At 51.4% G+C, this 6,822-nt stretch overlaps 1 protein-coding gene across 4 annotated transcripts in view; it reads right to left on the bottom strand.

The window, feature by feature from the left end:
- The window catches only part of MCF2L (MCF.2 cell line derived transforming sequence like), a 212,943-nt gene that overhangs the window by 132,949 nt on the left and 73,172 nt on the right, over positions 1-6,822 (bottom strand). The window lies entirely within an intron of this gene.

Below are 6,822 nucleotides of genomic sequence, written 5' to 3'. Positions count from 1 at the left end.
GCCCCCGTCCTCCCGGAACCTCCGTCTCCCCGCGGGCCCCCGTCCTCCCGGAATCCGTCTCCCCACGGGCCCCCGTCCTCTCGGAATCTCTAAATCCCGCGCCTGAATCCTGACTGACAGGATCTCTAACACCACAGCCCACGGAAGCAAATTGTTTTTAAAAATGTTTCCGTGCTTTATCGTCACGCCTATCTAATGAGAGGCGGAAATCTCACGTTCCGAAATGTCAGCAGCCCGCTCAGGCGTCCGCCTCACTCAGTCACATGGTTTTCTTCCGAAAGCGCCTCAAGACGTTTAGAAAATGGAGAAAGAAATCGCGGCTCCTTGAGGAGACCCCAGTCACTGAGGCGGGAGGCAGAGGCGGGAGAGGGGCTGAGGCGTCCGTCGGAAACCGCGGGGCGTGCTGAGGAGCAGGCGGCTTTGTGCCGGGGCGCCGCGCCTACTCCACCGAGAGCTCCTCCACTCCACGTCACCTTTCTGTTCCACACAGACACGCGCGCCCCCCGCGCCCTGGGCGCGCCCCCCTCCCCCCCAGCTTCTCCTCAAAGACCTGCGAGCGGGGTGCTGGACGGCTGTGCCTGTGTGGTGCTCCTGGGAAGCCCCTCATCCCCCGAAGCTGCTGTGTCCCTCAGCCCATCGCAGAGGCCAAAGGCCCCTTCCAGGAAGAGAGTAAGGACAGAGGCGGCAGACAGCTTTCGCTCAGGGAGGGCCGCACCCCACTCTTCCTTTACTCGATGCCCACGTCCAGTTCCATCAGCTTGGTCTCCACCGCGCACCCAGAACCCCATCGCCCACACCACCCACCACCCAGGTACGGTAGCCCACACGTGTCTGCCTGCCACGGGCTGACTCGTATGTTGACATCCTGACCCCTAGCACCTCAGAGTGTGACTGCCTTTGGAGACAGGAGCTTCACACAGTTCATTAAAATGAGGTCCCTAGGGTGTACCCTAGCCCGACAGGACTGGTGTCCTTATAAGAAGAGAAGATGAGGACACAGACACGCACACAGGGGCAACCATGTGAGGACACATGGAGAAACTATGTCTACACGCCAAGGAGTGAGGCCCAGGAGGAATCGGCCCTGTGACGTCTTGACCTTGGACGCCCAGCCTCCAGGACTGTTTGAAGATGAACAGTGTTGTTTAAGCACCAGCCCGCCGCACTGTGTCACCGAGCCCCAGGAGACCCAGGCCCTGGTCTCAGTCCATCTCCTGCTGTTTCAGGGATGCACCAGCCTCGCACACCCCGAGGGCTTCCCAACCCAATAATACAAACACTGCCACGGGCCATTCCCAGCTGTGTGTCACATGGCCACGAGAGAGGAGGGCCTCACGCCATGGCAGGCAGATGCCATGGAGATGCTGATCTTGAGGGTTTGCTGGGCAGGAGTATCAGAGAGCTAAGCAATTTTACTTCCTACTTTCCCTTTTCCAAAATTGATCAACACAATTTTGCTTCAGGTGAGCTTCTCACAAGCTTGGGGCAACTTGGAGGCTTCATGACTAAGGGAAATAAGCTGTTTTCCTCTGCTGCCGTGACCCTGCAACAGTCAACACAGATGTCCATGGCCCCCAGACACCAGGAAGCATGTGGGGTCTCTCCCCACCACAGGCAACCAATCAATTCTCCAGGAGATGCCAAGTAGACAACCCAGTTCAATTCCAACGCCATCTACCTGGAAACAGCGTCAGGCCTGCAGGGTGAGGGCTCAGACCCTCAAGAAGCCTCCCACTTCCCATGCCAATCACCGGCCCCAGTTGTGACCTGTGCTTCTGCCCAGCCGGCTGTGCATCAGGGTTCCCATGACCCCCTCCTTGGGCTTGGTTAATTTGCTGGAGCAGCTCACAGAACTTGGGGAAGCACTTGGTTACATTTTGTGGTTTAATATGAAGGACATCACAAAGGATACAGATGAAAAGAGGCACAGGGCGAGGCACGGGGGACAGCGTGACACCTCCAAGCCCATCCAGGGCGCCACCCTCCAGGAGCCTCCACGCACTCAGCCTTCAGCAGCTCCCTGAGCCTAGTCCTTTCAGGTTTCTGTGCAAGCTTCTTTACGTAGGCATGGTTCATTACATTGCTGGCCACTGGTGAGGGGCTGCCAGCACACAGGGGCACTCGGGAGAGTCTGAGGAGTTGAACAGTTGTATGCCAGGACAACGGCAAAATGGTGGCTTTGCGGTTTGGTGGAAAGCCAGCTCTGCCACTGACTAGCCTTGCAGCTATGACAGGAAACTCGATTTCCACATCTGCAAAATGGGGCAGAAGCTGGCGTGCTCGTAAGGATAAGAAGAGATTGTGGAAAGCATCAGGACGCATTCCAAGGTGGAACACAGACAATGGGCTAGTGGAGCCGCCATAGGCCTGACACGCTGATGGCACCGCTGAGCCTGACGCCTCTGCCAGGCGGAACCAAGCTGACCTGAGCGCAGGCCCCGAGCTCCATTACGATGGTAAAAATTAGCAGGCACATAACTGGACAGGGTTTTTTGTTTGTTTGTTTGTTTTAGGAAAAAGAAAACAGAAGAGTGAATATCCCTTGGAAGAGGAGACACCTATGGCCGCGTCTTTCCTGCATGGGCCACTTGGCACGTATTTTTGGGGTGTTCAGTTTCTTCACAGCCTCTCCCTTCTATCCAACAACAGCTGTTTCTGTTACAAAAAACTTCACAGACCAGGTCTGCACATTTTCCGACTTCAGCCCATCGTCTGTGTTCCACGTTGGAATGCATCCTGATGCTTTCCACAATCTCTTCTTATCCTTACGAGTGCTTCAAAGAGCTCAGCCACAGACCAGCCACCAAGTCTCACCTCCCCTGGCTAGTTAATCTAGCACAGAGAACATGGTGTGATGCTCATGTTTCTTTAAAGGAAGCTTTCAGAAAGATGAACACTTACTACTCAGATATTGCCATGATAATGATATGAGAACAAACTCCTCCCCAACCAAAAAAGGTGGCTGAGTTAGCAGCCAAAATATTAGCTGAAATTAGTTCTTGGATTATAGTGAGCCTGAGTTAGAGGATGCCAGCAGGGCCAGATGGGCTTGGCAGCACCCCTGGCACTCTTGTTCTGAGGCAAACCAGTGATGTGCTCGTTCAATGTGTAAATCCTACAAGTTTAGTCCTCATTGGGGGCATTTAAATTTTACAATATGATATACCTCACATTTTTGCTGTCTTGTATGGAACTTCATCTATCCTTACATCCTCCCATTCACTCATTCACCCATCCACCCACTCACCTTCTGTCCATGTATTCACTCATCCATCCATCCATACATACATCCACTCATCCATCCATCCACTCACTTTCCATCTATCCACTCCTCCATCCATCCACCTTCCATCCACCCACTCATCCACCCATCTGTCCATCCACTCACCCACTGAACCCATTCATCCATACATCCACCTACACATCCATCCATCCCTCCATCTACCTACCCATCCATTCATCCAGTCATCTATCCATCCACCCACCCACCCATCCATCATCATCCATCCATCTGGTCATCCATCAATCCATACATCCACTTATTTATCCACCCACCCACCTATCCATCTACCCATCCATCCATGCATCTACTCATCTATGCATCCACCCATCCACCCACCCACCCATCCACCCATCCATCCAGGCATCCTATCTATCCACCCACTCATCCATCTACCCACCCACCCACCCACCTACCCACCTACCCATCATCACCCATCCATCCATACATTCACTTATCCATCCAACCACCCACCCACCTACCACCCACCCATTCATCCATCCATCCACCCACCCACCCATTCATCTATCCACATACCCATCTACCCACTCATCCATCCATCTACCTTACATCCATTCATCCACTCATCCATCCATCCATCCACCCACCCATCCATCTATCCATCCATTCACCCACCCACACAACTACTCATCCACCCACACATCCATCCAGCTACCCATCTATCCACCCACCCATCTACCCATTCATCCACCCATTCATCTATGCATCCACCCACCCATCTATCCATCCATCAAACCATTGCCCACCTATCCATACATCCAGTCATCCATCCGTGCATCTATTCATCTATGCATCCATCTCTCCATCTATCCATCTACCCACCCATCCATCCCTCCAGTCATCCATCCATCTATACACCCATCCAACTACCCCTCCATCTACCTTATATCCATCCATCCACTCATCCATCTACCAACTCATTTACCCATCCATCCATCCATCCACCCACATATTCATCCATCTATCATCATCCATTCATCCACCCACCCACACATCTACTCATCCACCCCTACATTCATCCACCCACCCATCACCCATCCATCCATGCATTATCCATCTATCATAATCTGTCATGACAAGAGTTAGTATTAGGTCAACTAATGGAAAAGGCAGGGCTAGATTTAAAGACACTTCTACTACAGCAGTTCTCCAAGTTTGATTCCTGGACTAGCACTATCTTCATCAAGAACTTAAAAATGTCAGTTCGCAGACCCTGCCCCAGACTTCCTGAGTCAGAAACTGTGAGGGTGGGCCCAGCAGCCTGTGCTTTAACAAGCTCTCCAGGTGATGCAGATATATGATCTCGTTAGAGGACCACTGTTCTGTGTTCATCGAATACTTAAATCAACTAGATCCATTGCATTGCTCCTTCAAATGTCTTCTACCTTTTCACCAATGGCTAATAATCCAAAGTGAAAACCTGAACAGGTGAAAATGAGCCCTTTGGTTCAGGGGAAGGTGCCCCGGCCTTGTTACTGAAGAGCAGGTCCAGAAGAGTACATAAAATGTCAATTCTCAAGGTCAAGGGATACAGATTCCCAGACCATATGGCCGGCACACATTATCCTGCTTCACATGCAGATTAGCCTGGATAATGAAGGCTCTAGGTGACAGAAGAAAGGCATACATCTGTAACTAAAACACTGCAGCAGCATGACCTGAGCAGCAGCAAAGATAAAATGCCTGTGGGCTGGGGGCGAATCTGCAGAGGGTGAAGCTGAATGAGGCAGCTGCTCTAAGGCCAGCCGCTGTATTGCAAACCCTCGGTTGTGACCCAGCCCCGCCCCTGCCCTGAGGACCTATGCCAGATGCCACTGCTGTCATCAGCTCTTACCTGGCATGGGCCCTAGCATGACCCTAGAGGGAGAAGCAGCTCTGTGACCTCGAGCTGAACGGTGTCCTTCTGCCGGTGGGGAATTCTCCTGAGGAAGTGCTTGGAATTTAAACCCATGGTGGGGATCAGGTTAACCTTGACCTATAGCCCTACCAGAGAACGTGCACCACACCCCTACACTCTGCGGCAGCATCATGTCGATGCCGCACAATTTATCCACCGTGTGATGGCTTTACAGCCCCTCAGCCTCATAAGCTGCCCCCGTTCAGTGGTACCTCACACACAGCATCAGCAAAAAATGGGTTTGCACTAAAGGAAGAGGCCAGCATTAGTGGGTGGTAAGTGGGGTATGATGCAGGCTCACCCTCCCTAACTAAACACTGTGGGGTGCTCCTAACGGTGGCTATTTGGTAAGCAGGATTTGAAAGTCCTGGTGAAGCATGCGATTACCGGTAATGCTGATGTGTGGGAGGATGCACATCTCACTGCCTGCTCCTGAGGAGACGATGGCCCACACCGAGCACCCGGCTCCATGACATTCAGGGACTGGCTGGTGTCACTGCTGCTCTTCTGAGATAGCCTTTTTACAATTAAGAATGCGCAGGTGTCTCTCGGAGCTCATGAAGAAACCCCAATCCCTAAAAACCTACGGAATGACATCACTCTCTGGAGCAGTCCCACTCTGTGATTCTGACACCGAGCCACACGCAGAGGCACACAGAGGGCGCTTTCTCCGCCCCCCCCCCCCAGCCGATTGGAAGCCTCCCTGTGAACCTGGCATCCACACAGCCCTTCGCTGTACTCAGACCCTGCAAACCCTGCACGGAAAAGCTCCACTCAAACTTCAGAAAAAGAGAGCTGATTCTCTAAAAATCAGGGAGCAGACGTCATGGAAATGGTTTTGTTTTCTTTCGACCCAGATACAAAAAATCCAGCAGCTTTGATCCCAAAAACTCACATTAAAAACAGCTTGATTAGACCATCCCATACAATGGTACTTATGCTGATTTATTCATTGGTTTGCTTTCAAAATCCATCAGGGTGGGTAGAGAAAGAGATAGAACCACACCCAAACCAAGTAACTGACATTTTAATCTTCCAGGCAAGACCTAGTTAGACAACTAGTAATGGCATATAGAACATAACATATGGCAACGTCAGACAAAACATTTGCTGGCTGATTTAAGGATATATCATTATTCCCTCTTCATTTTAAGGAAAACTATTAAGGATGCCTCTTCCTTCTGCATAACGGAGGGTGAGAACTCAGATGTCACTGCCTAAAAGCCATGGCCAGAGGCAAGCTGTCAGCCCAGTCTCTGCTTACGTCTTAAAGAATCTATCTGAACTGCTCTTCAAAGCTTATTTGAAGTAATATTTTGATTAATACTGAAAATGAACGTCCAGTGACGCGAGTCCACTCTTTACCCACACCGTCTGAAACATTTGTCTGAGGTTTAAATTGCATTTAATGAAGAAAAGAACCACTCGATTCGTCCAGATTTTTTCCTCCTCAAAATGAGCTTCCAGCGGCTTCACCATCCCTGCCTCTGGCTGTGAGACCCCAAGCTGTGAAAGCCCTTGGCTCAGATGGTTCTCAGTTCGCAAGCATTGTGCGTTCTCCATGTCCATGGCCAGCGCTGAGTACAGGCAGGTGCATGGGCAGATTTCAGACACACAAATGGCT

Source organism: Cebus imitator, unplaced genomic scaffold (assembly GCF_001604975.1).
Source record: "Cebus imitator isolate Cc_AM_T3 unplaced genomic scaffold, Cebus_imitator-1.0 Scaffold14, whole genome shotgun sequence".
In the NCBI taxonomy this organism is placed as follows: domain Eukaryota; kingdom Metazoa; phylum Chordata; class Mammalia; order Primates; family Cebidae; genus Cebus; species Cebus imitator.
This window is presented reverse-complemented; position numbering and strand designations above follow the sequence as displayed.